The following is a 12,465-nucleotide window of genomic DNA, read 5'->3' as shown; positions in this document are numbered from 1 at the left end:
GAGGCTTTTCTTGTATCTCATATTTATATTCATTGGAAAAGGTAATTCAGGAAATTACCTGGGCAACCGCCACGCGTTGGTTGATTTTTTTTGTTTTGCCGGTCAACGTTACACATCCTGTTCGTAAACTTGATATACATATATGGTCCAATGCCTCTTATCGATATTCCTTCCCCACGCGCCAGGAATGACGTCCGTGATAGAAACACTTGCCCGTTGCTAGCAAATATAATAATATAAATTTTAAATTCTGAGTCACCTATGGGTTTGGATTCCTTTGTGATGGCATCATGAGCCGTTGATTAGGTGGGGTGAAATAGGTGATGATGATCCCAATTACTTTTAGTACGTTCACGGGGGAATCTCTTAGGAGCATCTAGGATTTGCATGCACTTTGCAATGCAATTGAGGAGGGGTAGGAACCTAGGACTGAAGGGTGGTCTGGTCTCCAGAGTAGAGTGGTAATTTTGGAGTAAAAACTTGGAGTGTCAGGGTCCAGCTTTGCCTCATCACTCTCGAAAAGTAAAAGGAATTAAAAGCAAAGCAGAGAGAGGACCAGGACATCAGACGGCTCTTAGGGCTCAGACATGGAGACAACCCACTTGACCGGTCCTTTCTAGCCGTGTCAGTGTAGTTCGGAGACCACCATGCACACCCCCTCTGCTTTAGGCTTTAGGGTACGACCATGTCATGTCCCTCGAGTGTACGTCTACAGACCACTGTCTTGGAACCAAAATTCCTGGTTCATGAATGAACATATATAGGCTTATCTATAGGCAGCTATTTTTGTATTAACGAATGTACTTAATTACCTAACTCTTCTTAATTTCCTTTTCGGTTTGTAATTAACCAGTGTGCCCAAGATTTGTTTTAAGGAGACAGTCTCAATGGAGAGATGAGTTTGGTACCTTCCCGAAAAGAGAATCACAGGGGGGAGTGATATTGACAGCAAGGAGGAGGGGTTGAGTGTGTCATCAACAGTCAATAATTCCGACACTCACGTGGAGTCCTTTGTAGGTATTTCCGATTCTAACGCCATTTACTAAGTTTGAGCTCCCATGCTGACGTTTCTCAGGCATAGGGAACACCCACTGCTGAACTGGGTTTTGTCAAATGTCAACTTATACAGTGAATAAAGTATGAAAAATAATAATAACAATCTTTCCCTAATCATTATTTAATTACTAGCTCTATATTAATGTCTTTTTAGTCTAAGTTAGGCAGAATAATAAGGCCACTTTTTTTATCTTCTTTTCTCGCTAATTTCGTTTTCTTCTAGGCAATCGTTTCCGTATAGAACGAGCTAATCAATATTTTTATCCTTTGGAGGGTGAGCTGCATGCTAGCTAGAGGAAGGTAGGTTTACTGGTTTAGTGCTGTTTCACCAGTTTCTTTCTTTAATTTTCTCTTTCTTATATATGTATATATATATATATATATATATTAATGCTCGTGTTTTGGAAGATAGCACTCAATTTACGAGTATTAAATGAGACTGAGTGAGTACTGCATGTAAGAAGTCTTCAATCACAATTGGCCAAACAGCTAGGGATATCTTTATTCTTTATCCAAGACTTTTTAAATACAAAAACATGAACACCCGCTAGTTTAACTCAACAAAACCAATTCCCAACCAGTTAATTAAGGTGAGCTACAAATGTTCATTTTCTCATGTGGTCTCTAGATTAACATGTTATATTATTGGCACGTAATTCCTTGTACTTTTTTATTTATTTATTTATTTTTATTTAACCATGTGCATCTACAACTAGTACACTGTGCTTCACTTGGCAGATTAGACTTTTCTAGCATAAACTGGCAAATTTTTAATATAACTTGAAAAAAAAACAAATAGTACAAAGTTGGGTATAAAAAACAAATAGTACAAAGGGGTTGTTAAATTATCAATTACTTAATAAGTGAGACCAAACGCATAAAATGTTTAATTAAAATGGGAGGATCGAGAATGAGGTAGATAATTAAGTTCAAACTCACGAATTTTATTTTGAAATATATCATGTTAAATCACAATTTATTGCAAAAGCTTAAACTAGCTGATAATAAATAATTAATTTTATCATTTAATTAATATTCTAAAATAATAAAAAACAAATAATTTAATTAGCTATATCGATCATATTATGAAGAAAATTTCATTTTCCTTCATATATTTTAATTACAAAATTAAAATACTATTATAAAAAAAATAGAAAAATAAAAATTATAATAGTTTATACCTTATAACTCATTTAATAATCAAATCTAACTTTATATTCATGATTGATTTATTTATTAAACGAACCGAAACAAAATAGAGTATCCAAATTGGGTCAGCTTATTTGTGAGCAACTATATCCGTTTAATTAGAGCCCTAATTATGTCTTAAGCAGTTAGTTGCTACTGGTTAGACTGGTGAGTGTTGGCTCCATTTGAAAATGAAAGCTAATTATCTCATTGAAGATGGTGGGAACTTACGTATTTCATGATCAACTAATTAATGCATGCATGCATGCATGTATGGTGTTAATTGTAAGATCGAACGGATGTTGGTATGTGCTGCGTGGACCCCATTTGTTTGGCAACGTGGCGCTAACATCCCATGTGGGATGCCCAAGTCATCATCATCTCTCTGGACCTATCTCCACGTGGCACCTCGTCCTCTGTTTGGTCAAACTTGTTGACTGCGGAGAAATAAGAAGACAAAGCTTTGATAAGAAATCATGACAATTAGTTGAAGGTTACATTTCTATTCTTTAATTAAGAAGATTTGAACCTATCCAAACCTTAGGGGATGTTTGGGTAAAAATTGTTTTTTTTTTTTTTTTTTTTTTAAAAAAAAAAAAATATGTTTGAGTTGTTTTATAGAATTTAAATTCTACTCAAATTTTTTTTTTTTTTTTTTTTTTCTAATTTTGTCTTAGATTTTCTAAATCATCTAAATATAATTTCAAAAATCAAATTCTCTCAGTATTTACAATTTTAAATATAATACAAAATAGTAAAATATCATACAAAAAAATTGCACACACAAAGGAGTCCATAATTACTTCAACAATATTGATCATCACTACCAGAATTCATGAGAAAATAAGATGAGCTTAAAAAAAAAAATGTGCTCATGGATTGTTTTTCATTATATTAACTTTTTACAAAATAAAAAGACATATATATATATATATATATATATATATATATATATATATATAAAAATAAGTGGTGATTATAGATAGAAATTCACATTGTTTCCAATCTATTTTGGTTACTCAGCTCCCCCCAAAAAATTAAATTAACTATTTTTTATATATTAACTCAAACTTTTGAGATAAATTGTGATTTTTAATGTGATATGGGAGCAAAGGAGATGAGTTCAGACATTATTTCCGCATTTCATCTATCTTATTTCAATTAAATATTCTACATAATATGCATCTCTTATAATTAAGGAGAAATTTGATCGAGCACACACCGGAAGAAAAGCATTCAGATATTAATTAAACACTTAAATCAACCATTAAAATTTGAGTTTGCATGTAATTAAATTCTTAATATAAGTGGTGATTTAATATGCAATTAACAATGTCTTATAGAAATCAAATTGACCACTAACATAAAAGCATTGGGTTAATACATAATTATCCTTTGTGTTGATCATTTTACACGAGAGAAGATGATCGTCCAATGGGAAAGCGGTTTCCATAATAACATAATGGCCGAGTCCCCATCCAATTATTATCACTTTTGAAAATTCAAAGAGGTGGTCACCATATCAGCCTTGGAGGCCGTTTGGAAGCATGATAATCAATAATAGAGCAGCTCTATAGTGGGGCCGGACCTGTTGAATTTAAATCATCGGGATTCCCGATTGGTTGGGACCCTTCAATCTTCATCCCAGACTTCTTGCTCCGTTAAAGCCATTCACACATAAAAACAATACATAATGATTGATGAAAGCTCCGCAATATACATTAATATTTCCCCCTAGCTAGCTTTGTGAATATTCTAAGAGAAAAATGCATTTGCTTTTGGAAACCCCCCATGTATACATCGATCATCCATCCATCATTATATATTCATTAATTTTCTTCTTGACTGAATCGTTGTGTATATAGTTCAAAGGTCTGTTTCCCTAATTTAATTTTTAAGTTTATCATTATATTAATCTGACTTATAAACAATCATTAATGGCCTAACATGACCAAAATCTTACAACCCTTTTTGACTATCAACCTGACAGCACAACAACTTTGAAAGAACTTACAAAGTTCAATTCTAGCTGCTGGATCGGAGAAAATTCTTCTAATCGAAATCACTGTTTTTCTTCTTCACATGTTCTAAGAACAAATATCGATAAAGAGAGCCCGAATTCGTTAAAGAGTGATTCTTTTTCTTATTGAGTTTGATTTGGAGTTAAAGGAAATGCCCGTAGGCTGCAGAGCACATGATACCATTAGACACCCCATATGGAAGAGATCCATCCCATCACTACTCAAATTCAGAGTCTCCAAGTTGATGATTAATTTTAATTAAAGCAATAATTTAATAGTCGACAATTAAGATATCCCATCAAATTATTGGATGCAACATCCATTTGGATATTTTAGTAACCATTCTAATCTGCAGTCACCATGTGTTGCAGAAGGCTACATATGGGTTCCTCACATGATAAACTGTAAAATAATGTTAATTACATTATAAAGTTTCGGTTTATGGGATCCTAAAAATCTCTTAAGCCATTAGATAATTAAGATAACTCAGATTCAGTGATGTCATCAGGATTAGAGGAAAAAAAAATTGGCATTCCCCATATATACTACAATGATCATGTGGAGAGAATGGTACTCATAGCTAGTGCGCTGGCAATAGTGTGGCTTTGCCATAAGGCTGTGTCTAAATGATCATTCATTTATAATAATTAGCAGTAATGAAGATATATATGTACCCTAATGAATGATGAAAGTAACGAGAGAGGTTCAGGATAGCAAATTTATAAGTAATGATGTATATGTTGACATGCCATCTAAGACGGGCACTCCGCTTCATCTAGCTATAGTCTTATTACGATCAAAATGTTCCGAGTGACATCTACCATATATGAATCTCCCAAATTAAGAAAACTTTGCACTGACGTCTGCATTAGGACACTATCCATCTTGTAGGGCTATGTATACCTCCAAAATCAAGACACGAATCATAATCCTTCTCGAGTCTCTCAAACCGTGTAATCTTGACACTCAACATGGATAGTAAAGGGATATGACCCGTTAGATGCAATCAAACAAAATATTGTCTATATATAAAACAGATTTATTTCTATTTCAATTGATATGAAAATGATTCGATTCTAATGAGGTATTAGAAGATGGATATTTGGTTTTGTAGAGTAGTTTAGTAGTGCAAACAAATATTAATTGGTGGGTGAGCTCACATGGGAGATGTGGCAGCTTACAAATGGAAAAAGAGTTGGTTCCAAAGAGAAAGCTTAAAAAATTAGTGAGGAAGATATATAGTAATTAATGGGTTCGAAAATGAAGGCTCTTCTTCCAATGGTTGTTGAGATGTTGCCATGCATTATTGGGGCACATGTTCAGAACTGATAACTGCTAGAAACCCTAACGACCGTATATGATATTTAAATCATATCATGACTAATTACTAACATGGCCATTTCGCTTTAAATTATTTTATTGTTATTAGTCAAATAGGAGGCCTCATTTAGTCTACAACGGGGGACAGTTTGCCGTGTCAGAAAATAGGAAAGGAAAAAAAAATGTAAAATATATGTTGTATGCATCTTTGTAGATCGAATTAGTCCTTTTGATTTGAATTTCATAGAATAAATATTTGTGGTTTGTTTTAACATAAAAATATCTTTTGATCGGTCCGTGATTATTTTTAACGAAAGTTGATGACTTGTTGTCACTTAGATACGTTATCACCAATAATACATTGACACAGGAAAATTTAACATAGAGCGGTTGGCCTCATCGCTTCTTTTCTTAGGAGAAATTTGTAAGTTAGGTTAGAGTGCTGCGTGTCAACGTTTTATTGGTATTGATGTATCTAAGTGTCCATGTGTCGTTAACTTTGATAAGAAATGCTAACGGAAAGATATTTTCAACATACGAAAACAAACCACAAAGATTTATTCTACAAAGATTGACGTTTGAACGACTCGAGTCGCGTCAGAGCGAGAGTTGTTAGGACGAAGAAAGTCAACCAAGTACTGTTTTCAGAGTCTTATCAAATACAGTACCAAATTGGCCTGATCATTCAAGACGAATGATGCAGTTAATGCACACAACAGCGAGGTAACTAGTGATGTCAAATGGCGGTGCTCAGCCGGCAATTCTGCGGAATTATTTGGTCATGGGCACGCACAAACTCGAACATTATTTTGTTATCGCCAAAAGCAACAACGATAACCGAATCATGGTCGGCCTTGATGTTCGTTTCCACTATTGATGACGTGAGGTGCCTTCAGATTTATCCTATATATTTCTATCCAAACAAACCTTGAAAAAAAATAGAGAGTTCGTTTAATACAAGCAACCTGCATCTGTCCAGATTAATGGATCCCGACCTCTTTATAATTTTCTGCTCGAATTTTAAAATATTTAAAAGAAAATAGGTATAGAATTTAAGCGTCCAGACACTACGACCGTGCTGGCATGGTAGAATATATATATTTTTTGAAATTTGTTATTATGGAATTCGATTTCAGCATTAATTATAATTTATTGTAATTAATCAAATTAGATTTGAATACAATTAAATATGATTTAATTTGATTTTTCATATACTCTTCACTTGTATTGTAAATTCATCAAGTAAATAATAGCAACAATGTGGCTCTTAAGGCTTTATTTGATGGGTGTGGGCAATAAACCAAACCACATAAATTCTTGTGTCTATTTATTTATTTTGCCATTGTTTTTTATTTTCTTATACGATTATCTTTTCTTTTCTGGTATCAAAGTATTAACGCTAATCCTATCATTAATTAAATCGGTCAAATTAGAATTGACCTATATATACCTGTTTAATTAAATAAGTGAGACGAACGATGCAGTTAACCCCTAATCCTATCTTATTCTCGGTTCAAATTATAGGAAATTCGAGCTTGCTTAACACTAATGCTTTTTGGTCCTGCTATTTACTTTCCTTTTCTATTAGTTGATGTCACTTTATATTTTTCTCATGTAAAGTAAACAAAAATAAATAAATAAAAGTAAAAATGAAAGACGACATGACGTTGGGTCGTGAAAAAGTGGATAAGCTCTGCCCTTATCTACTTCTCATGGTCTCCCAGTTAGACAGGAAAAGACAACCATATGTGTCATGTGATGCGTTTCGAGAATAAGAAAGTGTTTATAGAGTAGTCCTAGACAACATATATTTATCCCATAATGTATAGATTTTATTTTATTTTTTTTGAAAAAAACAAATAATTGAAAATTTGATTGAAAATGTCTCGTCAGCATTATGAGATAAAAATATTATAAAACATATTTTTTATTCTCGGAATCATGAATTCATTTTGTTTGGAGGTTCGGATCATCTTAAAGAATTATCCTAACAATTTAAGATAAAACAACACTAGATTTGCGAGTTACAAAACGAAAATGATTTGGGGTATTACTTTTTTATCATCATTTTTATACAAATTCGAGGTGGTAATATTGGTGAAATAATTAAGATCTTAATTATTTTATTAATTATAAATTATCATGTCAATTTGTAAAAATATTTTTAATAAAAGTTATAATGACATAATGAAGTCTGGTGCACAATGAACAGTCCTGCTCCACAGAATTTAAACCTTGTCGACTGCCGAGGATGTTTGGCCCACTGAGTTTCATGTCAGTGGGACTTGGCAGCAACTCTTGCTAGAATCGGACAGAGCAAGAAATTGCAGCGTTGCAGAGGGTTGATTGAAAATTCCCATCAACTATCTATGAACCAATTTGTTTTTACCCTCTTAGGCTACAAAACTTGTGAGCACTAGATTGGTCCCTAGTTTTGCCACCTGCCCAAGGTAGGTATAAATAAATAGATCACAGCCAGTAATTGTTCAACACAAATAAAGGAAAAAAAAAGAAAAAAAAAAAATAAAAGATGGAGCTTTAATGCCAATCTACTACACGTTCAAGGACTATTGGCTCTTTGCCCACCTCCCTTTACTTAAAAAAATTGGACATGGAATTTGGGGTGGGTGCGTTTCATGATAGAGACGTGTGAGTCTCTCTCTTTGAATAACTACTAATATAAGTCCGTAAGGATTGAGTCGTGTCAAAACATAGATATAAGATTATATGTATTAATTTTAATTCGACTGATTTAATTAAACAAGTTAACCCCTCAATTCGAATCTATTAATTTTATATTAAGTTCGTAAATCGTGTCAAAAATTATCGACCCTAAATATCGCGTTCATGTTTGACACGACATAACCACTACCTAAATCCATAGGGGGGAAGACAACAACAGGTCATGTGGGGGTGTTTTTGAAAGACTGATTAGATTTGTAGGGATGGTGTCATGAAACAAGGCATGACCCCGTGTACTTCGCCAGGTTTTGGGCATCGTTTTGTTGGATATGAAGGTTTGGGGTTGAAGCTCATTACAAGGTCTCTGTCTTGCATTTCTTTCCACAACGTGTTTGTGTCACTTCTCCGAATGATGCTGCTCCCACTTAAGGCTGTCTTTACAAAGTTCAAATCCAGTACCTGTTAACAGACGTGCGACTTGCCTTCTAGGAGGTTTGGATCCCATTGGGCCAAATTCCGCTGAATTAGGGCAAGGAATGAAAGAGGGAGGATTGGGCCAGGGTACGGGTCTACTTGCCCAAGGTATTAAGGGTCACAATTCATGTTTGTAGGTTATATTTGGATCGTGTTGAAGTATGAATATAAGACAATATGAACGAATTCGAACCAAACCCATTTAATTAAACTGGTCATACCCCTCAATCCATTGAACATGCTATAAGATATTGGCACAATAATTTTCAATTATTGAACATAAACATGAAAATGAATTAAGCTACTAAAGTTATAGTCGAATATCTACGCAACTAGGGATGAGAGGGTTTTTTTTTTTAATCTTAAAATTTAGGATTTTAATTTTTTAATGGTAAAAAAAAATAAAAATAATAATTTATAAGGATTATGCGGGTCACCCATGAGTTAAGTGAGTTGACCTCTAAATTAATCCATTTCGTTAATTGTGTTGATCCTATTTGATCCGAATTATATTTTACTAAATCATAACTTGTTAATTTTGTGTTGAATTCGTATCGAATTTACAAATTGTGTCAAAAATTGTCAGTCTTACGGAACACCAAGCCCCGTACCCACTCTCTCATTCCCTATTCCATTCTAGCAGGGAATTCCCAAATATCTGGATCCTGTTTTTCTTTTTGAAGTGTTGTAAGTGGTTTATTTTATTGATAAGATTAGTCTCATGCATCATTATAGTCAATATGGAAAGGAAGAAGTTGATGGGAAGTTTGAAATTTGTGGTAAGACCAAGAATGTCTCCATACGGCCTATGTTTCATGAACTTCAAAAATCCACCAAACATGCTTAACCACTCCAACTTCCTCCAAATCTTTATAATAATTATATTTATGGGTAATTAAAAAAGGAAATTGCATATTAGCCTAACTACTAGCACTCCTTGATCATATACACTACAAAAATTTTGTCAAATTGCCACGTGCATTTTGACACGTGTACGGCACTGTACACGTGTCAAAATGTTTGCCACGAGTACGCGTGTCAGATGTGCAAGACTCTAATTGCACATTTTGACACGTGTATTGAAATACACGTGTCAAAACGTTTTTTTTTTAAAAATAAAAAATCCAAATTGAATTTTTAAAACTTAAATTTGGAATTTTTTTTCAATTTAATTTTGTTATTGTTTATTTAAATTTATTTGGGTTAATAAATTTTTGTTTTTTTTTTCCAAATTTTATTATTTTCGACGACAAAAATACAAAAAAAACAAACGGTACATTATTAGAGAGAAAGAGACGTAGAGATCCAGAGAGAGAGGGAGGCAGAGAGAGATAGGGAGAGAGAGAGAGAGAGTAGAGAGAGAGACATAGAGATACTGAGAGAGAGGCAGAGAGAGATAGGGAGAGATACACACACAGAGAGAGAGAGAGAGGTAGAGAGAGAGAGAGAGAAAGAGATAGAGAGGAAGAGAGAGAGAAAGAGATAGAGAGGAAGAGAGAGATAGAGAGAGAGAGAGAGACCGAGAACCGAGCAGAGAGAGCTGGAGAGAGGGCGGCTCACCGGCGGGAAGGGCGGATGCGCGGTGGCCGGAAGCTGGCCGCTGCGGCTGTGACGGAGAGGGAGAGAGAGAGAGAGAGAGGTAGAGAGAGAGAGACCGAGAACCGAGCAGAGAAAGGTGGAGAGAGGGCGTCTCACCGGCGGGAAGGGCTGATGCGCGATGGCCGGAAGCTGGCCGGCGTGGCAGTGACGGAGAGGGAGAGAGAGAGAGAGAGAGAGAGGGAGAGAGAGAGAGAGAGAATTCAGATCGGAAATGGGTTTCTGCTACCCATTTCCGATCTATATATATATTTAATCTATTATTATATTATTATATTATTTGAATTTTAAAAATTATATATATATACACACATATATAAGCGGGAAAGCTTTCGAAAAAAAATATAAGCGGGAAAAAACACATATAACCGGGAGAAAACACATATACACGTTCTGGCCAAACAATTGGGCATGTGTACTTAGTACACGTGCCCAATCCGGGACGTGTATTTAAATACACGTCCCTAATTGTTAAAATTCTATTTAATTTTAAAAAAATTATATTTGGAAAAAAATAACAGTTTGACACGTGTATTTAATACACGTGTCCAATTGTTGAAATTCTATTTAATTAAAAAAAAATTATATTTGGAAAAAAAATGACAGTTTGACACGTGTATTTAATACACGTGTCCAATTGGACACGTGTATTAAATACACTTGTCCAATTGGACACGCGTATTTAATACGCGTGTCCAATTGTTGAAATTCTATTTAATTAAAAAAAATTATATTTGAAAAAAAATAACAGTTTGACACGCGTATTAAATACGCATGTCCAATTGGACACGCGTATTAAATACACGTGTCCATTTGGACACGTGTATTACATACACGCCTCCATTTGTGGACACGGTACAATTAGACATGTGTATTAAGATACACGTATCTAATTGGACGCGTGTCTACAGTAATCGGTACTGTAGACACGCGTCCAATTGTTGTGATTTTTGTAGTGATATGCTTCAATTCCCTCTCATGCATATTCCTTCCTTGTCTTTTCAAATATTGTTATCTCCTCTGCTTTCTGGTCACTGGCATTGTTTCATTGACACTAGCTTTTGAGAAAGGTTTTCCACTACTCCTGCTGTCTTCTCACCCAGCATCCAACGGCTGTTTTTTTCTTCCCGGCCCATCCCTTGCTGCTTATTCTGTTCCAAGCTCTCTCTCTCCCTCTCTCTCTCTCTATCCGCTGCCACTTTTGCAGGATTTTTATACCTTTCCAAACTATTCATTGAAGGAATGGGCAGAGATTTGGAGGCAGGTAATGGGGTTTGGATCCCGGTGGATTAGATGCAGAGAAAGGCTAAGAACCGAAGTCCTTTCTCAAATGTTCAAAGTCAAAATTTGACTCTTTCATTCTCACAAATTCAATGCTACGAATCTTGTAACCGACCCACGTTCACGGCAATCCACTTTATCGACACTAACGACATGGTGATGGTGATGGACTCTAATACCAAATGATATAATTCGAAAGCTTAATTATTTACACATAATTAACATGCATGCAATAATTTGAAAAGAAGTTGAAAAGAAAAGCACATTATGGGCCAAAAGAACCAAGTACGTTTTCCCAAACTATTCTCTAATCCCATGCATATAAATCATTGAACCAATCATCAAGACTGAAAGCAAAAGCATATCCTACTAAATGATCTTGTTAAAAGTCATATCGACAAGCACCAGTGGGGAAGTTCGTCCAAAAGCTTAATCAAGATTAATCATTTTGATCATGACGAATCTTGCAGTGGTTGAAGAGCATACACACTATATATATATATATATATACATATTTTTCATGGCAAGCAGCACTGATTTCAAAAGTACTTGATCGAGGAAGAAGCACTGTATCAAAAGATAAGAGACAAATGTCAACTTAGGAGGTACGAATTTCAAAGGCCTAATCTTCCAACGACTCTGTAGGGGGGGTGGCCTAAAAAGAAAAGAAAAAGGAAGATATTATTGATATATATATATATATATATATATATATATATATATAGTATATAGGATGGGGACCGACTTATGAATGATTTATTAGTATATGATGATAATGGGTTTGACAGAGGAATGCAAAAGACAAAGTTTAAAAATGATTGCTCTCACCTGCTAAAGATCACACTTT

This window comes from Alnus glutinosa, chromosome 6 (genome assembly GCF_958979055.1).
Source record: "Alnus glutinosa chromosome 6, dhAlnGlut1.1, whole genome shotgun sequence".
NCBI lineage: Eukaryota > Viridiplantae > Streptophyta > Magnoliopsida > Fagales > Betulaceae > Alnus > Alnus glutinosa.
This window is presented reverse-complemented; position numbering follows the sequence as displayed.